This window comes from Dromiciops gliroides, chromosome 3 (genome assembly GCF_019393635.1).
Source record: "Dromiciops gliroides isolate mDroGli1 chromosome 3, mDroGli1.pri, whole genome shotgun sequence".
Classification (NCBI taxonomy): domain Eukaryota; kingdom Metazoa; phylum Chordata; class Mammalia; order Microbiotheria; family Microbiotheriidae; genus Dromiciops; species Dromiciops gliroides.
Window position 1 is genome coordinate 426,703,168 of NC_057863.1, and position 27,712 is coordinate 426,730,879.

The window sequence follows — 27,712 nt, forward strand, 5'->3', positions numbered from 1 at the left end:
GGTGATCACCTGCTGTAATTTCCTTGCTAATATCTTATTTATGACCTTTGCATCAATATTCATTAGGGAAATTGGTCTATAATTTTCTTTCTCTGTTTTGACTCTGCCTGATTTTGTTAATAACACCATATTTGTGTCATAAAATGAATTTCATAGAACTCCTTCACCTATTTTTCCAAATAAGTTTCTATAGTATTGGAATTAATTGTTCTTCAAATGTTTGGTAGAATTCCCTTATAAACCATCTGGCCCTGGAGATTTTTGTTGTTGTTGTTGTTATATATTTCATTAATGGCTTGTTAAATTTCTTTTCCTAATATGGGCTTACTTAAGGATTATATTTCCTCTTCAGTTAACACGGGCAATTTATGTTTGTAAATATTTATCCATTTCATTTAGATTGTCAAATTTATTGGCATGAAGTTGGGCAAAATAGTTCCTAATTATTGCTTTATTTTCAACTTCATTGGTGGTGAAATCACCCGTTTTGTTTTTGATACTGGTAATTTGGTTTTCTTCTTTCATTTTTTTTAATCAAATGAACCAAAGGTTTATTTATGTTAATGTTTTTTTTAATAAAATCAGCTCTTAGCTTCTATAGTTTTCTTGCTTTCAATTTTATTAATTTCTCCTTTGAATTTCAGGATTTCTAATTTAGTATTTAATTGGGGATATTTAATTAGTTCATTTTCTAGCTTTTTTAGTTGCATGCCCAATTCATTGATTTTCTCTTTCTCTATTTTGTTGATGTAAGGATTTAGAGATATAAAATTTCCCCTAAGCACTGCTTTGGCTGCATCCCATAGGCTTTGTTATGTTATCTCATTATTGTCATTCTCTTGGATTTAGTTATTTTTTATTTCTATGATTTGTTATTTGACACACTCATTCTTTATATGGAGATTGTTTAGTTTCCAATTAATTCTCAGTCTATCATTCCATTGGCTCTTTATTACATGTAATTTTTATTGTATCATGATCTGAGATGGTTGCATTTATTATTTATGCCTTTCTACATTTGACTATGAGGTTTTTGTGCCTTAATACTTGGTCAATTTTCGAATATATGCCATGTACTTCTGAGAAAAAAGGTATATCTCTTTCTATTCCCATTCAATTTTCTCCAGCCATCTCTCATATCTAACTTTTCTAACATTCTATTCACCTCTTTCACTTCTTTTTGATTGATTTTGTGGCTAAATTTATCTAATTCTGGCTGAGGGAGATTCAGATGCCCGTCTAGTATAGTATTGCTGTCTATTTCCTCTTGTAACTCATTTAAAATCTCCTGTAAGAATTTGGATGCTATATCACTTTGTGCATACATGTTTAATATAGATATTCCTTCATTATCTGTAGTACCTTTTAGCAAGAGATAGTTTCCTTCCTTATATCTTCTAATTAGATCTATTTTTCAGAGATAAGCATTGCTACCCCTGCTTTTTTACTTCAGTTGAAGCATAACATATTCTGTCCAACCTTTTACCTTTACTCTGTATGCATCTCTCTTCTTCAAATGTGTCTCTTGTAAACAGCATATTGGAGGATTCTGATTTTTAATCCACTCTGCTATTAGCCTCATTTTTATGGCAGAGTTCATGCCATTCACATTTACAGTTGTTATTACTTTCTATTTACCTCCATCCTATTTATCCCCCTTGTACTTTTTTCTCATTCTTTCACCCTATTCCTCCTCACCTGCATTTTGCTTTTGACACCTGCCTCCCTCAATCTACCCTCCCTTTTATCAGCACTCCTCCCTTTTCCTTACACTTTTCTCCCTTGCTTCTGCCTTCCCTTCTATCAGTGACCTCCCTTTGTTCCTTACCCTTTTGCTTCCCAAAAGAATAAGCTAAATTTCTTTATCTAAATGAAATGACTGTATACGTTATTTCTTCTTTGAACCAAACCTGATGAGAGTAAGTTTGAAACAATGCTCACACATCCCTTCTTTTCCTCTATTGTAATAGGTTTTTTTGTGCCTCTTCATTTGATGTAGTTAAGCCCATTCCACCTCCCCTTTCCTCTTTTCCGCATATACTCTTTTTATACTCCTTAATTTTCTTTATATCATCACATCAAAGAAAATTTATATTAATACCATCTGTGTGTGCTTCTTCTGTCTGCCCAAATAGTGATACAATTCTCAAAAATTATAAAGTATTATCTTCCTGTGTATGTATGTAAACAGTTTAACTTTATTGAATAACTTTTCCCACCCTGTTTACCTTTTTAAACTTCTCTTCAGTCTTGTATGTTAAGATTGAATTTTCTATTCAGTTCTGGTCTTTTCATCAGGAAACCTTGAAAGTCCCCTATTTCATTTAATGTCCATTTTTTCACTTGAAATAGAATTCACAGTTTTACTGGATAGTTCATTCTTGGTTGCAGTCCAAGCTCCTTTGCCTTCTGGAATATCATATTCTATGCCTTGCAATCCTTTAATGTTGAAACTGCCAGGTCCTGGGCAATCCTGACTGTGGCTCCATGATATTTAAATTGCTTCTTTCTGGCTGCTTGAGGTAGTTTCTCCTTTACCTGATAATTCTAGAATTTGGCTACAATATTCCTTGGAGTTTCTGTTTTGGGATCTCTTTCAGGAGGTAATCAGTGGATTCTTTCAATGATGATTTTATCCTCTAATTCTACAATATCAGGGCAGTTTTCCTTGATAATTTCCTCGATTAGGGTGTCTAGACTCTTCTTCTGATCATGGCTTTCAGGACGTCCAATAATTCTCAAATTGTCTCTCCTGGATCAATTTTCCAGGTCAGTCGTCTTTCCAATGATGTGTTTCACATTTTCTTCTATTTTTTCATTCTTTTGATTCTCTTTGACTGATTCCCAGTTTCCCATGGAGTCATTAGCTTCCATCTGTCCAATTTGAATTTTTAAGGCATTGTTTTCTTCAGTAAGCTTTTGCACCTCCTTTTCTATTAGGCCAAGTGAATTTTTTTAAGGAATAGCTTTCTTCAGGCAATCTTTGTACTTCCTTTTCTAAGCTGTTGATAATTTTTCCTAATTTTCTTGTGTTGCTTTCGTTTCTCTCCCCATTTTTTCTTCTACCTCCCTCAATTGATTTTTTTTTTTTTTTGGTTAGGCAATTGGTGTTAAGTGACTTGCCCAGGGTCACACAGCTAGTAAGTGTTAACTGTCTGAGGTTGGATTTAAACTCAGCTCCTCTTGAATGCAGGGCCAGTGCTTTATCCACTGTGCCACCTAGCTGCCCCTCCCTCAATTGATTTTTAAAATCCATTCTGAGCTCTTCCAAGAAGCCTTTTTGGTCTTGAGATCAATTCATCTTCTGTCTTGAGGCTTCACATGTAGGCAATTTGATAGTATTGTCCTCATCTGAGTTTGCTTTTCTCTTTCCTGTCAATACAGAAGCTCTCAATATTAAGAGCCCTTTTCTGTTTCTTACTCATATTATAACTCCTTTTTTTTAAGTTGAGGTCTCCTCCTGGGGCACAAGGGTCACTGTTTCAAGCTTCTTGTGCTGTGGGATAGTGGCTATGTCACTGGCTTTCTACTCTGAAGCCTCTGTGGATTGAGGATTCCTCACTGCCCTGGGCTTGCTCTCTCTGCTTACTCCAGGTGCTGGGATGGACCTGGCCCAGTTGCACCTGTCCTGTGTGTGGCCCTCCAGCAGGCAGCCTGCCCTCTCATCCAGTGCTGGTGGATTTCATAACTGATCCACTGCACCACTAGCTTGCTAAGCCAGGAACAAGGGGCCTCAGTTACTTCACTGTGGCCAAGATCTTCCTGCTGACTTGTCTAGACACCCTCCATGCTGCACTGTACTGTGCTGTCTGAGCTTCACTGTACTGTGCTGTCTGAGCTTCACTGTGATCCCCTCTTGTCCAAATGAGACTGACCTTTCCTGAAGACTTCCAAATTATCTCAAGTTGTTAGACTGTCTTTGTGTCTTTTTGTAGGTTCTCTAGTTTCAGAATCTGTTTAGAGGCTCAACTTAATGTTCTTTTTGAGGGAACCTCAAGATAGTTAAGCCAACTTGCTGGCTTCTCTCCTCCAGCTTGGCTCTGCCTCCGTTTTCTTTCTAATCTTGATTGTATTGGTTTTGTTTGTGTAAAAGCTTTCTAATTTAATATAATCAAAATTATTTTACATATTGTAATTCTCTTTATCTTTTGTTAGGTCATGAATTATTCCTTTCTTTACAAATCTGACTGGTAAACTATTTTTTGTTCTTTTTTGTTTACCCTTTATTGCTAAATCATGTAAACATGTTGACTTTATCTTGGTATATGGTAGAATCCCAGCAGTTCTTGTCAAATAGGATTTGTCAAATATGGTATAATATGGTATATGGTATATCCCAGCAGTTTTTGTCAAATAGTGAGATCTTTCCCATGAAGCTGGGGATTTGGGGTATATATAAAACTAGATGAGTACAGTCATTTACTACTGTATCTTATGTACGTAATTTATTCAAGTAAACTTCTACTCTCTTTTTTTAGCCAGTAACATAAAGTTTTGATTGTTAGGGCTAGTAGGTTCTTGCAACCTAAGGAGGAACAGATGGACAAAGAGTTATTATGTAAGATAATGTCTACTTAAAATTTTTATGGAGCAATTAGGAGGTAAAGTGTATAGATCACTGGGCCTGGAATCATTGGAAATCATCTTTGTGAGTTCAAAACTTGTTGCAGATACTTTCTAGCTGGGCAAGTCACTTAATCCTGTTTGTCTTAGTTCCTCATCTATAAAAGGAGCTGGAGAAAGAGATGATAAATAAAGTCATGCAAGGTTTGTGATTCACTCTGAAATTGTGGAAGAACCAATGCCAATGAAATAATAGATACTTGAAGTAAAAACCTTGCCCTGGGCAAGGGCAAGTCATGTAATTTCTCTGGGACTCATTTCCTCATACATTTCCATTAGGAGTTTGGACTAGATAAACTTTACAATCCATTCCAGATCTTTATCAATGATCCTGTGATTATTTATTTATTTATTTATTTTTTTGCACAAAGCTTCAGTACACTGGAACATCATTACAATGGCCCCCCAGTGGTCTATGGGGCAAATGGGCTTTGGATGTGATTATGATATATTGTTTAGTATTTAAGGAATTAATCAGAACTCCCCTTGGAAAAAGCTTGAGATAGATGGACTTTATACTGTATTTGTTTTGAAATTACAATATGTTTCTTTTTTTTTCTTTTTTTTTTTTAGTGAGGTAATTGGGGTTAAGTGACTTGCCCAGGGTCACACAGCTAAAAAGTGTTAAGTGTCTGAGCCCGGATTTGAACTCAGGTACTCCTGATTCCAGGGCCGGTGCTCTATCCACTGCACCACCTAACTGCCCCTTACAATATGTTTCTAATACATTAACACATTTTTTCAGTGCTTGCTATGTTCAGAACATGGGGAAGGTGTTATAAAAAGTGCTAACTCATAGCAAGATAATGAATATTAGTTGTTAAGAAGCAACCCTTTTCAAAATCAATGAAAATTTTATGTCATAATGTAATACTCTTAAGTTTAGGATTTGAAGTCTATAAGCCCATGGCAAATTGAAATTAACATGCATGATATCCATTTAAAACAATCATATGTATTTTCATTTTTTCCTGAAAGTAAGATAATTTTATCACTCTGAAAGGAGGAAAAGGTCTGTTGCTGAAAAGGAAGCATGAAAATCTTGTTCAGCATTAGAGTTCATCTTGTTAGAAGTGATTGTGAAAACCTCCACAGGGATGCCTGGGGTTGAGAGAGGAACTAAGCTTATTTATCTTAGCTTCAAGGAAATGTTAGCTCAGAGACATCCCAATGAAGCCAAGTCCCTAAAATTAGGTCTCTCTTGCAGGTTTAAATATTGAATAAATAAAATAATGATACATTTCTTTTATTTAGCATTTAATCATCTACTTAACATCCACAAAGACTTGTAAATTTAGAATTACATGGAAAAGATACAGATAACAAGTATTTAATCCCTTTGTTGGATTGTTATTTCTGTAGAATGTACAAAAGAAGTCTTAAATTGTATTCCTTTTCCTCAAAGGATTAACAGGAGAAAAGTTTATGAGCACAAGAGGGTTTAGAAAGATTTAGCCAGAATTAAGGATGATTCTTGGTAGTATAATCAATAGAAAGATGTTTTGTGATTAAGGTGAAGATGAGTAAAAAGGAGAACTTAAATTTATTTTTTCAGACTATTCGGGATCGTGGTGAGAATAACAAAGCATATGAACATATACAGCATGTAAGATTCTTATGAAAAAATGTATAAAGAGCCAAAAAGCAGATTTATGATTGCATCTGATGTAATAACAGCAGATGTGCTTGTGAATCCAGAAAGACAAAATGAAAGAATATAAACATGTTTCCATATAAAGACTGTTCTGTTTAGTCTGTGTTCAATTCTAACTTTTCCTTCTCGTTTCTCACTTTAATCCTAGAGCAAAAAAATGTTGTAAATCCTAAGGCAGAAAAATGCACTTCAATAACCCTTAAGACTCATTTCAGTAAAAATTGAGTTGCCTACTGATCCTAACAATTTCCTTTTATGCAAAGTATCCCTACCAGAATTAGGTCAGTTCCTCCATTCAACTGTAGTTTCCTTCTTCAAGATTCAAAATAGAACAGTTACTTTTTCTTCTTTCCTGAATTCTACTTGGAGACCTACATATAAGAAATCTCTAATGATTGCTTGGAACAAGGTCATTCTATCCTAAATGATTTCTTCATCCTATGAATTGTAGCAGTTTTCCAGAAAAGGAATAGAAATAGTTAACTTCTTTCAGCAGAGTATGGTTTTAGGTTTAGACCCTCTTCTCTACGACAAAAGCCAACACAGTGCCAAAATAATTAGCTGACTTGGCCAACTCAGGCAAGCAAACAATCTATTTGTAAATTTATTTTGAAGAATGGAGATAGGATGGGAATTTGTTAAACTATACGATTGTTTGACTGAACCATCCTGTTGTTTGACTGAACGAAAATCAATTAAGTCAAAATAATAAATTACATCCCTACGGAAGCAGACTGAATGTCTACTTTTCCTCTAACATTAAAAAAAACACATATTTTTTCTTTTTGCTAGAGATCATAAAAGATAGGTAGGAAGGACATTATTTTAGTGTTCAAGAGACCTAAATTTTAGTAATGGTACTGCCATTTTCTAGCTGCACCACAGTAAGCATGTCACTGGACATTCCTGGGTTTCCACTTTGTTTGGAAGTAATTGCAAAAGCAGTGAAGTAAGCAAGATCATATCTAATGTTTATTCCAGCACCAAAAATTCTATAGTTAAATAGTCTATATCTTTCTGCACTTTTGAGAAAGATCTTGTAGTCTCTATCTGACAACTGTCTTTCTAGCTTATATGTGTGGGTGTGGTCTAGATGAGAATTTGTGAGGAGTGGGTTAGATTTCCAAGTGGTGTGTATGTGCATGCATGTGTGTGTACATGAACACATTTATATATTTATTTGTTTTTTTCTTTGTTTTGATTTATTGTTTTCTTGGTCCCTAAGGTCATCCTCCCACCCTGTTCAGAAATTGCAAGTTGTGGGGCATCTAGGTGGTACAGTGGATAAAGCATTAGCCCTGAATTCAGGAGGACCTTAATTGAAATTCATTCTCAAATACTTGACACTTACTAGCTGTGTGACCCTGGGCAAGTCATTTAACATTCATTGCTCTGCCAAAAAAAAAGGAAGGAATGAAAGAAGGAAAGAAGGGAGGGAGGGAGGGAAGAAGGAAGGAAGGAAGGAAGGAAGGAAGGAAGGAAGGAAGGAAGGAAGGAAGGAAGGAAGGAAGGAAGGAAGGAAGAAATTTTCAGGTTGTTCTTCAATACTTCAGGTAGTCTGAAAATACTTTAAGCTTCAGTAGTGTTTAGAACATAGCAAAGTTTGAAAATAGAGGTATATTTTTCCCCTGACTTATTGTAGAAGAGTTCTGCCTATGAAGCGAAGGTCTTTGACGGCAAGACCAGGAGTCTTTTCTTTGGTGTCAGGAAGTGACATTGGCTAGTGGGAGGAGGAAGGAAGAGACTGGCGCTCTGTCTCGCACTCTTTCCTGAGCACTCTGGTGGAGAAGGGAGCTAGAAATGTGCTCTCCCTTTAATAGATAGATGAATGTAGGCCTTTCTCTCCCTTTACCAAATTCTTATTCTCTTTAATAAATGCTTAAAAGTCTAACTCTTGCTAAAGCTTATAATTTATTGGCGACCACTCATTAGAGATTTTAGACAGAATAGCTAGAATTTTAGCCCTTAACACCTCCAAGTACAAAGGACAATATAATAATACATTTATGTATGTGAACATATATACTAATATATATATATATGCACTATATATATAATATGAGTAATATATAAATATATATATACTTATATGACCATTTATATTACATGTAATCTAAAGCATATACAAATACATGTTTATGTAAATGAATGCTATATCTATATCTTTATCCTCTATATATCTATAGATAGATAAATGTACATATGTATAGAAACACAAACAAGATTGCAGATTCGGAGTTTACAAGAAATTTAGGGGTGATATTTTAAAAATGAGAAATATGAGGCATAGTGTCACTTAATTGATTTGCCTAGGATGACACAGTTAATAAGTGTCTTGGATGGTATTTTAATCCAGATCATTCTTCCTCTGAATCAAATGCCATAGTCAATCCACGTTACATGATGCATAGTTCCATGGTATAATTTTAGTATCCTATGGCTCTGTGATCTCATCAATTTGGGTATTCTCTCCCAACAGATCTGAGAATCTTCTCAATGAAAATGATTATTGGACCAATGGGAGTTGTTAAGATCACCAAATGTAATAGTCAAAGAGGGAAAAGAAAAAAAGGCCATGAGCAGAACCTTGGTGGTCCCCTATAATTAGTGGACAAAACTGGGAGAAATATGGAGCAAAGGAGACTCAGCAGGTTCAGGTGAAAGGAAAACTAAAAACGTACCCTCTAAAATACTAAAAGTCCCAGTAAAATCTAGAGAGGACAAACTATAAGAAGACGGTGAACAAAAATGGCAAAAGCTGCAGAGAGATAAAAAATGAATAGGGTTGAAAAAAGGACATTAGATCTGACAATTAAGAAAATAGTGATAACTTTGGAAAGAACTGTTTTACTTAGATAATGAAGTTACAAGCCAGGCTGATGGGAGTTTAGAAGACATTGCAAGAAGTGGAAGCACTGATTAGAAAGGACTTTTGGAAAGATTTTAGAAATGAAAGGGGCAGCTAGGTGGTGCAGTGGATAGAGCACCGGCCCTGGGTTCAGGAGGACCTTAGTTTAAATCCAGCCTCAGACCCTTGACACTTACTAGATATGTGACTCTGTGCAAGTCACTTAACCCCAATTGCCTCACCAAAAAAAAAAAAAAAGAAAGAAAAGAAAAGAAAAAAAAAGAAATTAAATGAAATGAAAGAAGAAAGACATATAAGAACAGAAGAAGGGCAAAGCAGCATTTATAAAGTACCTACTATGTACATCAGTGCTAAGTACAGAAAATTATCTCATTTTGTCCCCACAACAACCCGATGATATAGGAAATATTATCATCACTAAATTATAGTTGAGGAAATTGAGGAAGACAGTGTTAAATGACTAGCTCACGGCCACATAACTAGTAAGTATTTAAGTCACGATTGAACCCAGAAATTCTTGATTCTAGGCCTAGTGATCTATCCAGAGCACCATCTAGCTGCCCATATAACATGATAACTAGTGAGAAAAGTCAGATTTTTTAAAAAAAGGTTTTATATGTATGGAGGAGACATAAACATAATTTTAGGAAGCAAGGAAGAAGTCATTTGACAAGTTAGGCAATGATGTAATGAAACTTTTGGCAATATCATTACTTGTTCTTGAGGTGGAAATTGAAGGAGGGGTGTCCATAATGTATGTATGGGATTACCTCAATTTTCTCTCTGTCTCTCTCAGTCTCTCTGTCTCTCTGTCTTTCCCTTTCCCTTTCTCTCTCTCTCTCTCTTTTTTGCTGGGCAATGAGGGTTAAGTGACTTTCCCAGGTTCATACAGCTAGTAAGTGTCAAGTGTCTGAGGCTGGATTGGAACTCAGGTCCTCCTGAATCCAGGGCCAGTGCTTTATCCACTGTGCCACCTAGCTGCCCCCCTCAATTTTTCTCTTAACACAAAATAAATCTCAAATTAGAAATTTAATATTCACCATCATTTAAAACAGTTAAATTTGGTGAACTTTAAATATATAAAATTTTGAATATATAATAAAGTACATGGAATTATAATAATACTATTTCAGTCATAAGCTCTAAATCTGAATCTGATCTTTTTGTCTGTTTATTCTTATTGGCCTTTCCTCTTTTAATTATATTTCCAAACTCATCATTCTTGCACAGTTCTCTATTTCTGTTGAAGGCATCAGCATCCTTCCAGGTGTTCAGGCTCACAATTCTGACCCATCCTCAACTTTTCACTCTTCTACTAACAAATACAATTAATTGCCAAGTTTTGTTAATTCTAACTCTGCTATTATAAATTCAAAACTGTTTCTTCAAGTAAAACAGTTTCTTCAAGTTATGAGGCAGAATAGAGATATTCTAACAATATGTAGTTTATAGTTTTGTTTGATCATTTCAACAAACATTTATTCATACCTACTCTGTATGAGACACTGTTTTTGGAGATGGGGACACAAATGCAAGTAATCTTTATCCTAGTAACCTGATGGAATATAACAAACAGGAAGTCAGTGATATAGTTAGGGTAACTAGAATAGTAGTATGGAGATTGGCTTCTATGCTCCCCTCCAGCATTCACGAACGGTTTAGACTTGGACAAATAAATTATATTTTCTAAATCTCACTTTCCTCATATATGAAATGAGTGAACTGAAATAGATATTTATCATTTAAGATTCTTTTCTAACATTTAAGATTCTTTCAGGCCTGAAGATTCATCTAAAAACTGATTAAAAGAAGAAAAAAAACCATATTTCCCCCCTAATGTTGAATAGAGTCATTTACACTGCAGATCTGGATTTTAACAATCTGATTTTATTTATTTGATTGCTTTTTATATAAAAGTTTGTGTGTGTCTTTACATCTCTCTCTGGTAAAAAAAAAATAAAAGTAAAAGAAGCGTGAACTACTTAATATTTTGGACTTCTCTGCAAAGTTGGCTTATATCTAAGCAATTTTTAAGAGACTTACACTTAGCTTGTCTTTAATAAAATTTCATCTTAAGGCTATATAATATTAGCAATGTGGTTTGAAAGCATTTTAAATTGTTTTAAAATTGTAAAATACAGTATAGAGGTTTCTTTTTGTTTGTATCTATTTGCAAAGGGGAAAAAGGCAAGAGAGGAGGGGAAAACTAACTGGCATTGTAGAGTCAGAATGGAGATTAAAGCTAAAAATAGAATACTGTTCAAAGCTTGTATTAGTGTTCAGATTGAAATCTACTTGGGCTCTAATCCTCTATCATCATGTTAAACAGGAAAATTATAGGTCATAAACTATTCTTACTCCCAGATGAATTTAAAGGTTTCTCAGAAGATATAGGAAAATATGGTCATATAATTTCATCAAAATTACATTAAAACGAACCAAAAAGCTTTTTAATGGAACCACATCATATTATTAATTATTGAAGAAAGATATGACAAAGTTTTATGAATTGCATAACTTTAATGCTGGAATTTAAAAGAAACATTTTATAGATTAAGAAACCGAGACTCAGTGCTATTAAGTGGTATGCCTAAATGTATTAAATTTGATTAGAATGAAAGCCTCTTGTCTCACAATCCAGTAGCCTTTATACTGTATTGTGCTGGTACATTGGCCTTTAAAGTATACAATATTTTTTCCTGCATGAAGGAAATAACACTGTAGAAATTTAATTAAACATTTCTTACCAATAAATTCCACCATCAAAACAAAGATATTAAGTGCTAAAATAGTAACTTTTTTGTTTTATATTGATGTTTCATGTTTCATCAGAGAAGATTAAGCTAAGTGACAATGATAGCAAGACACACCATAATTAAAATAAGTGTAAGATCAAACAGAAGCAATGCATCCAAAATTGGAAAGGAGGCAGAAAGCTGGGAAACAATTTTTGAGGCCAGTGCTTCTGATAAAGGCCTCATCTCTAAAATATATAGGGAATTAAATCAAATTTATAAGAATCCAAGTCATTCCCCAATTGAGAAATGGTCAAAGGATATGAACAGGCAGTTTTCTGATGAAGAAACCAAAGCTATCTATTCCCATATGAAAAAATGCTCTAAATCTCTAATGATTAGAGAGATGCAAATTAAAACAACTCTGAGGTACCACCTGACACCTATCAGATTGGCTAAAATGACAAAAAAGGAAGATAATAAATGTTGGAGAGGCTGTGGGAAAATTGGAACACTAATGCATTGTTGGTGGAGCTGTGAACTGATCCAACCATTCTGGAGAGCAATTTGGAATTATGCCCAAAGGGTGATAAAGCTGTGCATACCCTTTGACCCAGCAATCCCACTTTTAGGTCTTTTGCCCAAAGAAATCATGGAAGGGGGAAAGGGACCCGCATGTACAAAAATATTTATAGCTGCTCTTTACGTGGTGGCAAGGAATTGGAAGTTGAGGGGGCGCCCATCAATTGGGGAATGGCTGGACAAGTTGTGGTATATGAATACAATGGAATACTATTGTGCTGTAAGAAATGATGAGCAGGAAGAGTTCAGAGAAACCTGGAGGGTCTTGAGTGGGCTGATGATGAGTGAGATGAGCAGAACCAGAAGAACATTGTACACAGTATCATCAACATTGAGTGTTGACCTACTGTGATGGACTATATTCTTCTCACCAATGCAATGGTACAGAAGAGTTCCAGGGAACTCATGATAGAAGAGGATCTCCAAATCCAAGAAAAAAAAAGAAAGAAAGAACTGTGGAGTATAGATGCTGATTGAACCATATTATTTCTTTTGTTTTGGGTGCTGTTGTGTTTTTTTTTTCTATTTTGAGGTTTTGCATCACTGCTCTGATTTTTTCTCTTGTAACAGGATTAATGCAGAAATAGGATTAATGTTATTATGTGTATATATATATATATATGTGTGTATATATATCTATCTATATGTATATGCATAGAGATATATAGATATAACCTATATCAGATTACCTGCTGTCTAGGGGAGGGGGGAGGGAGGGGAGGGAGGGAGAAAAATCTGAAATTGTAAAGCATGTATAAACAAAAGTTGAGAACTATCTTTACATGAACTGGAACAAATAAAATACCTTATACATTAAAAAAAAATAAGTGTAAGATAATGGAGGAAGCCAATAAACGGTCTTGTTTCATAAATGCCATGCATTCCAGAGATCCTTCTGCCATATTTTTCTAAAACAACAATAAAAAATATCTAGCCTAGCCAGACACCTATAAGAAAGGAGATAATAAAATTTTGAGAAAATTACACTAAATTTTAGCAAAGGTTGAAATAAAATTGAACAAAAACAATTGCTAAATTTTTATTCTATTATATAATATTCTGGTGTGTTGTTTCCAAGAAATATTCTAGCAAAATATGGAGAGACATATGATAACTAAACATGAAACAATAAATTATTTGGCAAAGGCTAACCAGATATAAAAAAAATAATCAATGTAGTACAAATTAACTGGGGAAAAGTTAATTTTATATATTCTGTTAAGGGCTAAAATTCTAGCTAATCTGTCTAAAATATCTAATGAGTGGTCGCCAATCAATTACAAGCTTTAGCAAGAGTTAGATTTTTAAGCATTTATTAAGGAGAATAAGAATTTGGTAAAGAGAGAGAGAAAGGCCTAGATTCCTATCTATTAAAGGGAGAGCACATTTCTAGCTCCCTTCTCCGCCAGAGTCCAGAGGAAAAAAGCCCCGAGACTGAGCGCCAGTCTCTTCCTTCCTCCTCCCACTAGCCTGCGTCACTTCCTGACTCCTGGTCTTGCCCTCAAAGACCTTCGCTTCATGGGCAGAACTCTTCTACAGTAAGTCTCCAGCAGGTGGCGTCATTCCAATCGTTACAGTTGGTAACATATATATATATATATATATACATATATACACACACATATATTTGATAAACCTTATACTCTCTTTCATCAAGATTTTAATATGTAATATGTTCTTTTTTTGAAATTACTTATTTCAAATTACTTGGTACTGAGTTTATAGGATTTTTATAATACTCTGTAATTCATTAGGAAACAATATGTTATATGGGATATTAGTTGTACTCCATTTTTCCATGGGGGTAGCTAGGTGGTTCAGTGGATAGAGCACTATACCTGAAGTTGGGAGGACCTGAATTCAATTCTCACCTAAGCCACTTAATAGCTGTGTGACCCTGGCTAAGTCACTTAACTCTGATTGCCTTAAACATCTGAGGCCCTTTCCAGTCCTCCTGATTTATATCTTACCACTGGACCCAGAGGGCTATGGAGGAGAGAGTAAGGTTGGTGACCTTGCACAGCTCTCCCTAACTTAAATCCAATTCACTGCTAGTCATGAAATCACCATAATGTCATGGTCCTTTTCAAGAAAGAAGGACCACCAGCAATGATGACAACAACAATAACAGTGAAGATTACAACATTTTTTCATGTCTAACCTTAAGAACAAAAGTTTTTGATGATGTTTAAGTCAAAAGAGTTCACTGAATGATGTTCATCACCATCTCTTCGATAAACATCCTACCTTCTATGACATATGGGAAGTTACAAGGCTATGTTGTAGTATCCCATATCCGTTTTGAGAATTTCTATAGTTTTAGAAAAATGCAGCTTCACATATTATCAGTATGTGTCTTAGATACCATTACATTAATGAGGACAAGATTTTCAGATACATTGAAATTAAAAAATATACCCAAAACATTTGGGATGGTGGATGTTCTACAATCTGCTAAAGATAGTAGATCTTACAGGCTCACCTGGCCTTCTTTGGTCAATGGAATTAGTATGGCCTATAAATTACTTTAATTAGTAAATATCACCTATTTGCCAAATCTTCTGTTCCCCAGTGTTTGAATTGACTTGCTCATGATAAACATTATTTTACCCCTTCATAAGAACAGCAGCTATTTTTTTTTCTTTTAAACTGTTCTTCTCAATGTTCTTTCAATTTCAAGATTATGTTGCAATGTAAAAGAGTCAGAAGCAACTAAGCAGCCAGGTTCTTGTAAAGGTAGGTCATTGCAAATTTTCTGAGTATCAAGTTTTTGTTTTTTGTTTTGTTTTGTTTTGTTTGCAATATCTTGTCAGTCCTTGATGTTGATTTTTGTTGTTCTTCTTGTTATTTTCCTTTGGACTTGGTACAAATGATCCTGTTTGATTTTGTGATAAAAATAGCATAACACATTAAATTAAATAAATTTAAATTAACATAATAGAAACATCAGTTAGATTTTTCCTGGGAAAAGAGGAAAAGGAAGTGGACCTATCTACTATAGTGAGAATGAAAGACAGAAGCTAAATAATCTACATCTTATATAGGTAACCACATGTTAAGAGGTATATTGGAAGGCCCACACATTTATGGGAGTAGAGAAGAGTTCAAAATGACACAATTTTAATGTGTTAAGAATTATGCCGAGGTGGAACCAAGATGGCAGATAGGAATCAGCAAGCTGCCTGAGCTTTCTTTCTGTTCCCTAAGAAAAGAACATTAAATCAAGCCTCTGGACAGATTCTGAAATTACAGAACCAGCAAAGAGACAAAAAGACACAGTCTTCCAACCAGAGATAATTTAGAAGACTTCAGGAAAAGGTCAGTCTGAGTCGGGCAAAAGGGAGGCCCAGCGCAGGGCAGCAGCGCAGGGCAGCAGCCCAGCGCTGAGGGGGTCAGGGCAAGTCAGCAGGAGCTGAGGGCCACAGCCAAACAACTGAGGCCCCTGGAACCTGGCTCAAAAATCTGGTGGGCAAGAAGGACAGTGGAAAAACCTACCTGCACCAGCCCAGAGGGCAAGTTGCCAGCTGTAGGGCCACGAACAAGATAGCTGCGACCAGTCACACTGACGCAGCGCAGACAGGAAGTGCAGGGGGGCAAACTGCATACACTATAAAGGCCTCACAATAAAAAGCCGGTCACACAGCACCTATACCCCTGCACAAGAAGCCCAAAACAGGGACCCTGGTGCCCCCAGAGCAGACCTCAACTTAAAAAATATATAAATGAGCTGCAATAATGAGTAAGAAGCAGGGGCAGCTAGGTGGAGCAGTGGATAGAGCACCAGCCCTGGAGTCAGGAGTACCTGAGTTCAAATCCGGCCTCAGACACTTAACACTTACTAGCTGTGTGACCCTGGGCAAGTCACTTAACCCCCAAATGCCTCACTAAAAAATAAAAATAAAAAAAAATAATGAGTCAGAAGCAAAAAAGAGCCCTCTCCATTAAGAGCTTCTGTATCAATAGGGAAGATTCAAACACAAACTTGTTTGCAACAACCAAATACAATAAAATAATTTCATTTCATGTGTAAATATGCAAAAATGGAAGATCATTTTATATCTTGCACAGAATTCTTCCATTATTTTTCAATTTAACATGAATCACAAAGTCTACTTGATATCAATTCTTCATTAATGAAGTGAATTCGACCTCAAACTATGCTAATCTACCAAATATTTTACCACTCTGTCTCAGCTATCTGGTTCCCTCTGCTCTTTTCTTATTCCTTCCCCAAAACCCTACTCATCCTTTTAACATATCTAATCTTAACACAATTTGTACAACTTTTACTTTTTCCTTGTTTGTTCTCAAAGAAAAGCAACAACCTAAAATAATAATAAGATACACCAGTAAGAGGGGGAAAATATCAGTAAACTCACAGGCAGAATGTGTAACTCTATTTTTGCCACATATTTAAACATTTTTTGTGATATTTGCTAGTAAAGTCAGCATTTTGCATAAAAGCAGCATTTTGATTCATTTTTAAAATATACTTAGTATAGTGAAACTCTCAGGTAGAAATATTTGTTTCAGATTCATTCCACTGTGACTTCTTAAATTCATTAGAATTCCCCAGATGAGCTGTTTGATTGAAAATGTGTGGGTAACAAAGGTTAAATAAAGTCACTGTGGATTAGAGAACTTAGACCTGAGGTACTACTGGACATTAGGGTTCCTTTGTGTGTATAATATTGCATAAGCACAATGCTGACCTCTGGTGATAAGAAGATTTCTCTCATAACGACTTTAGGACAGGTACTCACTGCACATACAGAGCCAATAAGCTTGCTGAACACCCATACTTTATTTTTATCATGCAAATGGAAATGTACTGGGTTTTTCATTGTTGTGCATATTTAGAAGGAAAATGAATTGGTAGTATGTGCCATAACTACTCCCTGTGCATGTTCCAACTGGAAAATGTGTGTATAAACTAATGACAAGTAAGAAAATTACAGTACTCTATCTTGTATTCTATTGCCTGAAGCATAGTGTTAAGGCTAAAATTCTAGCTAAACTGTCTAAAATATCTAATGAGTGGTCGCCAATAAATTATAAGCTTTAGCAAGAGTTAGACTTTTAAGCATTTATTAAGGAGAATAAGAATTTGGTAAAGAGAGAGAGAAAGGCCTACATTCATCTATCTATTAAAAGGAGAGCACATTTCTAGCTCTGCTGTCCACCAGAGTCCAAAGGAAAAAAAAAAAGCAAGCCAGAGTGCCAGTCTCTTCCTTCTTCCTCCCACTAGCCAACATCACTTTCTGACACCAAAGAAAAGACTCCTGGTCTTGTCCTCAAAGACCTTAGCTTCATGGGCAGAACTCTTCTACAGTAAGTCTCTAGCAGGTGGTGTCATTCCAATTGTTACAATAGTGACTTATAATATAGTTCCTGAAACAGTGAGGAACTATGAAAGGAAGTCTACAGGATGTATGACAAAGGAATATCTAGGAACAATGACCTGGTTACAGGCTGGCTGCTGGTCTTTCAGATATTTTAGTTAATATCTAACTTATGTCACAACCATTAGTAGATATTTTTGTAAAGTTTATCTATAAAATCAAATGCTACTATTATGTGGAATGGTTTCAGAAAAACCTGTAGAGACTTAGATTAACTGATGCAAAATTAAATGATCTGAGCAAGGAGACCATTATAAACAGTAACAACAATATTTCAAGATGATCAACTGTAAATCATGTTGCTATTTTGAGCAATACAATGATCCAAGAAAATCGCTAATGACTTAAGATAAAACATGTTACCCAGCTCCAGAGAAAGAATTGATGGAGGCTGACTGCAGATTAATGTATACTTTTTTAAAACGTTTTTTCTTGTTTTTTTTTCAGTCTACTTTCTTTTGCAACATGGCCAATATGAAAATACATTTTGCATGACTGCACATGTATAATTGATATTAAATTGCTTGCATCCTCAAGGAAGAAGGATGGGAGAGAGGGAGGGAGATAATGTCAAACAATTGTTTTTAAAGAGGGATGTTAAAAATGTTTTTACATGTAAATGAAAAATAAAATATAAAAAAGGTTTATTTCTATAGGATTTGAGAATAACTTAGGTTTCAGCAGAAAATTAAACACTACTTCATGAGTGTAGGCTCTTCAGAAATTAATCAACCAATAAATAAAACATTCATGCAGTGTCTGCTAAGTATGTGCTATAAAAGAATGGAAGAAGCAAAAGACAAAGTACTTGCCTTCAAAAACGTAAATTTGGGAGATAAGACAGACATCTGAAAACTAAAGTAAAATATTAGATGGTGTAGATTGAAAATGTTACAGTAGTCTGTTGGAGATAGAGCTCATTTCGGACTGGAGTATACAAGGTAAATAGCATAAATGGAATTGGGAACTAAATGGACCTTTGCAGGAAGTGCAGAATTTGAACAGTTGGAAAGAATGGAAGGAATTATTTTAGTGGTATAATATGTCTGAATATACGGGGGCATAAATTAGCATGGCATAATCAAAAGACAAAAAGGAAGGGGCAGCTAGGTGGCCCTGGATTCAGGAGGACCTGAGTTTAAATCCAGCCTCAGACACTTGACACTTTCTAGCTGTGTGACCCTGGGTAAGTCACTTAACCCTCATTATCCTCCACACACAAAAAGACAGTGAGGAAATGGGCAAGTAAAAGGAAATAGTGATAGAAAAATGGGGCAAAGTTATTCCAGATCTTAAAAATAGTTATTGAATTCTTAAATTATTATTTTATTTCTAGTGAGGCATTTCAGCAAGGTATATGAGCATGGTGTTTAAGTAAAATGTATTTGGTACCAGTGTATGGACTGAATTTCAAAGAGCAATAATATTGTAATTGGAGTCAGAAAGTGTAGCTATGAGACTAAGTAAATTAAAGAAAGGTGATTAGGAACTAAACAACTACAAGAACAATAGTAATAATAATAATAGACAATATATATTCACACATATATCTATCTATCCATTTATATTTACATTTACCAACAGATCATATATATTTTTGTGTACATACATACATATCTATAATATCTATCTCTATGTGAAAAAGGCCTTCCTTAAATGACTATATATTTAAACATGTGCTTGTTTATATATGTATGTATATATTATATAGAAATAGATAGATATCAATAGTTATATCTATATCTATTTCATACGTACAGACACACACATACAAAAATGCAGAGGCCCATAGAGAAATAATTCCACTGTCAGAGAAAAGTTTTAGGTTTTGAGGAGGAAACTGATTATAAGATAGTGAATTTACATCACATAAGTAACAAGTCACTGCATAGGTTTGCAATGCATGTCCTCTCACTCAAACACCAACACTTATTTCATTCCATCATTCTTCCTCCACCCTGGCCTTTATCACTAGTCCCTTCCTTATAAGAAACACAGACTCTGTCCCTGGAAGGACCCTAGGATTTGATGAATGAACTTTTTACCATATATTATATGTCAATACTAGGCCAGCTCCAAATAATCCCCATATGCATATTTCCTCTTACCCCTATACCAATACTTTCCAACTCTTATTTATCTCTTGTCTTCTTCCATTAGAATAATAAGCTTCTTTCATAAAGGATTTATTTTGCTTGCTTGTTTCTGTATCTGTACTTCTTAATATATAGTGATAAATATTCTCTCTATCAAATTATTACTTAAATGGTGGCAAAGTATTTTGTAACTTCTATCCAAGTTGAGTCTCATAAGAACCCTGGAAATTAGTGAAGGTTTTATTAAACCCATATTACATACAGTTAACAATAGTAACTGAAAGAAATGATGAGCAGGATGCTATCAGAAGGACATATATGAAAAATGCAAACTATCAACAGAGATAGAACTGATGGTATATGAATTCAGATTGAAGTATAATTTTATTTGTTAGCTTCTCTTTCTAAAGGTATTTTTCTATTTTCTTTCACAACCTGACTAATGAGAAGATGTTTTGCATAACTTCACATGTATAAGTTATATTGAATTACTGGATTTTGTAGGGAAGGATGAGGAGGGAGGGAAGAAGAAAATTTAGAACACAAAGTTTTTAAAAATGATTGTGGGGGCAGCTAGGTGCCTCAGTGGATAGAGCACCGGCCCTGGATTCAGGAGTACCTGAGTTCAAATCTGGCTTCAGACATTTAACACTTACTAGCCATGTGACCCTGGGCAAGTCACTTAACCCCAACTGCCCTGCAAAAAAAAAATGAATGTGAAAAGTAATGATGAGTAGGAGGAGTTCAGAGAAACCTAGAAGGACTTACATGTACTGATGCTGAGTGAGAGGAGCAGGACCAGGACAACATTGTATACAGTAACAGCAATATTGTGTGATGAACAATAGTGATAGACTTGGCTCTTTTTAGCAATGCAATGGTGCAAAACAATTTCAAAGAACTTCATGATGGAAAATGTTCTCAACATCCAGAAAAAAGAACTGTGGTTTAGGAATGAAGATTTAACCATACTGTTTCTACTTTGGGGCTGTTTTTTCCTTGTTTTTTGAGGTTTTTCTCTTGTGCTCTGACTCTTCTGTCACAATATGACTAATGCAGAAATATGTTTGATGTTATTGTACATATAAAACCTATATTAGATTGCTTTCTCTCTTGGGGAGGAGGGAGGTAAGGAAGGGTGGGAGAAAATTTTGGAACTGAAAATCCTCTGAAAAAAATGTTGAAAACTATCTTTATATGTAACTGGAAAATTAAAAAAATACTGATTAAAATTTTTAAAAACCCATATTATAGATAAGAAACCCTAGAAGGTACCATAGATTTTATTATTCCTCATATTATAGATAAAGAACAAACATACTGAGAAGTTAAAGGCCTCACCTATCGTCAAACAACTATTAAGAATGTGAAGTATTAAGTATATGAATTATTAAGTATCTGAAATTAGATTTGAATCAAGTTGTTTCTGACTCCAATCCCAGAAATGCTGGACTGGATGGTCTCTAACTTTTAATCTAGTTTTGAATCTCTGGCATTATGATCCTTTGAGAGAAAAACAAACAAACAAAAGAGATAATTGCTTAGCCCTCAAGGTGAAAGACTAGTGCTCATTAAAGTAGTGAGGAAGTTCAGAAAGGGAACTTCATAGGAATTTTTATGAGAATGATGATGAATTCAGTTTGGAACATGTTGAATATGAGATGGCAGTAGTATATCCAAATGGGGATATTTTCTAGAAATTAGATGTAAAATACCAGTGATAAATGTGATATACCATGGCTGAACATACAGACATTGCAGATATGAGCACAGAGATGATGCTGAATATACTTTAATGTGGTTAAAGGAATAGCAACCAGCAGCAACCTTTTTGGACTCGCAATAAGACAAACAGGTAGATAAAAATGAGTAAAATAAAATTAGTTGCTTTTACATAAGGAAAAGGTATACATGTTTAGCAGGTGAAATAGAATTTGAATAACCAAAGACTTTTTGAAAATAGTTTGTACATTATAAATATTGTCTCAGAATCTGTCTTTTCACCATTTGTATCCTAAGATAATGAAAATCAAGATGAATAATACCCATAAAAGAAGCAACTTTCAGGTTTGAGATTGTTCCAATATGAACCTGATTTATTTATATCAAACTGAGAAGAGAGATGCAATATTCCTCCCAAATTTGAATTCTCTAAATGTAGTATTTGTTTTAATACTGTTTAATCTATACTGTTTTTCTTCAACACATTTCTTAGGGAAATGTTCAAGGTTGGGAAGGGTGACTGAGTGGGTATCACCAATGGTAAGAATTTCTGGGTGGAAAGCATCTGAGCAAGGCTTCTTCCAAGCAACAGCAAGGAAAAACAAATAAGATTAGGGACTTAAGCACATGCAAAAGGAAAGCCCATATTTATTCATGCATAATTACTGGGACTGGCTCACAAGAGTTTTAATCTCTGGCAAACAGCTTGTTGCATCTTTGCTTAATACTCTATGTGTGGAAACTAATTTTACTGTTGATTAAGTAGGAACACATTTGAACTGCTACTCTCCATCATTTAAAGAGGCAGAATCTAGAAACTAATTTTCACTCTGTCTTTCACTTAATACTCAGGTATACACATTAACAAACATGTAAGCATGTGCATGAAGGCATATAAATTCATAGAGCATGATGGATAGAGGAATGGACTTGGAGTCAAAAAATCTTGAATTTGAATACTACCTCTGACACTAACTGTGTGACCCTGATCAAGTCAATTTACCTCTTTCAATCTTAGTTTACTCATCCGTAAATTGAACACTAAAGCACCAGGCATACTCTAGCCGATTGTATATGTGCATTAACACATAAAAACATCTATTCATTTTCTTTCAGTTTAGTAGACATTTATTGTGCCCATAATGTGCAAAGAATTGTTCTAGAAAGTGGGTAAGGAGAGACCTCTAGGTGATGCAATAGACAAAGCACCAGCCCTGGATTCAGGAGGACCTGAGTTCAAATCCAGCCTCAGACATTGACACTTACCAGCTCTGTGGCCCTGAGCAAGTCACTTAGCCCTCAATGCCCAGCAAAAAAAAAATGTGGATAGGAACTAAACTAAAAAGTCACTATTTTCCAAGACTGTACAGTCTACAGAGGAGTATTAAAACACATGCCATGATAATTAAGGCAATTTACAAAACAATAAAACATAATTTTGATAGAAAAAGAGAACTAAGAATTTGGGAGATCATGAAAGAACTTGTTTATGACATTGTAACTGAACAGTTCTTTGAAGGATTTTAGAGGGCATTCCAGACATGTGCAAAGCACAAAGGCAGAAAATAGAATACATAGGAAGTAATATATAGCAGGCCAGGTTGATGGAATGGCAAATACATGAAGGGGAGATAATGAGACTGAAGAGATGAATGGAATAATATTTTCTAGGGCTTCAAATGCCACACATAATTTGGTATTTCATCTTGGCATATGTAGCTACTAAAGATTGTTATAGGAAGAACTTCCTAGAAAGAATGGAGAGATTGGCAGCTGCAAGGCTGTATTAGAGAAAGGAGAGGGTTTAGAAGTGTCAAGGATAAATACAAAGTAATGACAATGGTTCAGGTAAGAGGTGATAAGGTACTAAACTTGGGCACAAATATTTAAGTAAAATTACAAGCTTCTTAATGGATGTAATAGAAGTAGGAAGAAAAAGATAAAACCGATCCATAAATAGTGTTATTTTTTAGAAATTGAGAGTGTATTGAAACTCATTCCTACAATAGCAGCTTATTATAATTGTTTGTAAATGCTAAATACATCCTGATAATACTGGAGATTATATGATTTGTGAAAGTGATTTTTAAAATTTGAATTATTCAAATTGGCAGGTTACTAAACTCAGGTTATCTATCAGGTTATTTTCATCATTCTTCATAGATCAGAATATAGAATATGCATGCCTAATGTTTTTAAAATTAACATTTGGAATTACAAATGTAAATGAAAAGAAAATTTAAGCAACACCGCAGGAAATGCTAGTTATTAAATATAAAAAATAATGTGAAACATGTTGAAATAACTCTAGACTGGAGGATTATGTCAGAATATTTTTAGTAATAAAAAATCATCATGTTTAAAGACATATTTATCCTTTATTTATCCTACTTATACACAAATCAATGCCTTTCCTGACTATGAAGGTCAGAACCTTTTAAGTTATACCAGGGCTTCTTAAATTTTTTCCACTTGTGACCCCTTTTCTCCTGAGAGATTTTTACCAACCCCTGTTATATAGGAGTATAAAATAGGCATAAAAATCAAACATTTATTGCCAAATTTTTGCAACCCACACATTCAGTTATATGACCACCATATGAGTTGCAACCCATAGTTTAAGAAGTTTAAGTTACAGAACTATAAGCAGAACAAGTGAAATTAGAAAAAAAAATCCTGAAATAATAAATGTTGGAGAAGCTGTGGAAAAATTGGAACACTAATGCATTGTTGGTGGAGCTGATCCAACTGATCAAACACTTCTGGAGAGCAATTTGGAACTATACCCAAAGGGTTATGGGACTGTGCATACAATTTGACCCAGTAATACCACTACTAGGTCTGTATCCCAAAGAGATCATAGAAAACAGAATAGAACAAACATGAACAAAAAAAAATTTAGAAGCTCTCCTTGTGGTGGCAAAGAATTTGAAATTGAGGGAATGTACATCAATTGGCGAATGGCTAAACAAGTTGTGGTATATGAATATGATCTAAAACTACTGTGCTGTAAGAAACGATGAGCAGAAAGATTTTAGAGAAAACTGAAAGGACTTGTATGAACTGATGCTGAGTGAGATGAGCAGAACCAGGAGAACATTGTACACAGTAATAGCAACATTTTGTGAGGATCAAACATGATAGATTTGGCTCTTCTCAGCAGTGCAATGATCCAAAACAATTTCAAAGAATTCATGATACAATGTGTTCTCTACATCCAGAAAAAAGAACTGTGGATTCTGAATGCAGATTGAACCATACTGCCACTTTTTGGCGTGTTTTTTGTTTTGTTTTGTTTGTTTGTTTGTTTGCTTTTTTGAGGTTTTTCCCTTGCGTTCTGATTCTTCTTTCACAATATGACTAATGCAGACATATGTTTAATGTGATTGCATGTATATAGCCTATATCAGATTGCTTTCTGTCTTGGGGAGAGGGGAGGGAAGGGATGGGGGAGAAAAAATTGGAACTAAAAATCCTATGAAAACAAATGTTGAAAACTATCTTTACATGTATCTGGAAAATAATAAAATACTAGTGAAAAAAAAAAGAAAAAGAAAAAAATCCTGGTAAACAAGTCCAAATAAAACTTGAATCTCAGCATTGGAAAAGAACTTAGGTTGATCCAAATTAACTAGTGAAAATATAAGACTAATCCCTGCAGCACTTAAAGCTACATAGTGACTTAGAAGCCACCACTCCCAAATACCAACAGTAGAACTTTCAGATACTTCAAATTGCTAGGAAATGTGTCTCTGTATTGATTTAAATTTTATCCTTTTGCAATTCCCACCCATTGCTGCTAGGGACATCCTCTGGGGCCAAAAAGAACAAATCAAATGCTTACATAGTAGGTACATAGTAACCATCCCCTCTAAATCTTGGTTGGCCTTCCATGAGTACACTATAGATTGTCGATATTCTTCCTGAAATTTAAGTTACCAAACTAAATGCAATATTTTTATTTTATTTAAAAACTCACTATAAATTATGGAGGAATTATTACATTTTTAGTACTGGACCTTACACCATTTATGGACTAAAAGTGTATTAACTTTACATTTTACCATTATGCATTGTGCAGTCCTATTAAACTGAGAGACTACTAAAATGATATGAATTATATTTTTTTTCACATGAAGTGTTGGCTAGATATAGGTACTTTTATTGTTACATGTGAAGTTGATATGTTGACCTCAAACTTAGTCTTTTCAATTTTACCTATTAATGAGATTTAATCAACTGTTTTAAATCTGACAGTATCTATCTAAGTCCTGACCATTTTAAAATTTTGTGGATAAGATTCATGCCCAGGCTTTCCCTAAGTTTGATTTCAGCACTGTTTTTCCCTACATTATGTTGGTGATGATCTTGAGTCTTTAACAGTTGCAGAGGACAGTGCTCTTTCTGATCAAGTGTTCAGTTCTTTTACTTTCCTTAGGTACTGTGCTACTCCTTGCAGCTCATTTTGCTTCTACAGATCTTTAAAACTTCAGTCGGTTGTGGCCCTGTAGCTGTGGCTACTACCAACATTGTGCTACACTTTTGACAGCCCCATTTCAATGTCTGCAGACCTCTTTATCATTCTCCCTAAGCTGTCCTGGCCTTTAGAAATGACTCTCACCCAAAGACTCCAGCTTGTGGGATAGGAACTCAGTATTTGACAAAAACTGGTCGGAAAACTGGAAGAGAATATGGCAGAAACTAGGTATAGACCAACAACCTACACCTTATAATAAAATAAGATCAAAATGGGTACATGATTTAGACATACAAGGTGATACCATAGTTAAATTAGGAGAGGAAGGGATAGTTTACCTCTCCAATATTTGAAAAGGAAATCAGTTTATGACCAAATGAGAGATAGAGAATATTAAAAAATGCAAAATTGATGATTTTGATTACATCAAATTAAAAAGGGTTTGTACATACAGAAGCAATGCATTCAAAATTAGAAGGGAGATAGAAAGCTGGGAAACAATTTTTTATAGCCAGTACTTCTGATAAAGGCCTCATTTCTAAAAATATATAGGGAACTAAATCAAATTTATAAGAATCCAAGTCATTCCCCAATTGAGAAATGGTCAAAGGATATAAATAGGCAGTTCTCTGATGAAGAAATCAAAGCTATATATTACCATATGTAAAAATGCTCTAAAGAACCATGTATTAGAGAAATGCAAATTAAAACAACTCTGAGGTACCACCTGACAACTATCAGATTATCTAATATGACAAAAAAGGAAAATAATAAATGTTGGAGAAGCTATGGGAAAATTGTAATACTAATGCATTGTTGGTGGAGCTATGAACTGAACCAACCATTCTGGAGAGCAATTTGGTACTATTCCAAAAGGGCTACAAAGCTGTGCAATACCACTATTGGGTCTTTTTCCCAAAGAAATCACAAAAAGGGAAAAGGACTCACATGTACAAAATTATTTATAGCTGCTCTCTTTGTGGTGGCAAGGATTTGGAAATTGAGGGGCTGCCTATCAATTGGGGAGTGGCTGAACAAGTTGTGGTATATAAACGTAATGGAATATTATTGTGCTGTAAGAAATGATGAGCAGGTGGATTTCAGAGAAACCTGGAAGGACTTGCATGAAATGATGATGAGTGAAGTGAGCAGAACCAGGAAAACATTGTACACAGTATCAACAACATTATGCGTTCATCAACTGTGATAGTCTTGATTCTTCTCAGCAATACAATGGTCCAAGAGAGTTCCAAAGGACTCATGATGGAAAATGCTCTCCAAATCCAGAAAAAAAAAGAACTGTGAAATTTAGATGCAGATTTAACCATTTGTTGTTATTTTTCTTTTTTTTTTTAAGTTTTTCCTTTTTGTTCTGATTCTGGTCTCATGAAATGACTGATGCAGAGATATGTTTAATGTGATTGTACATATATAACCTATATCAGATTACTTGCTGTCTTGAGGAGGGAGAAAAATTTGAAACTAGAAATCTTATAAAAAGAAATGTTGAAAACTATCTCTAAATGTAACTGGAAAATAAAATATTTATATA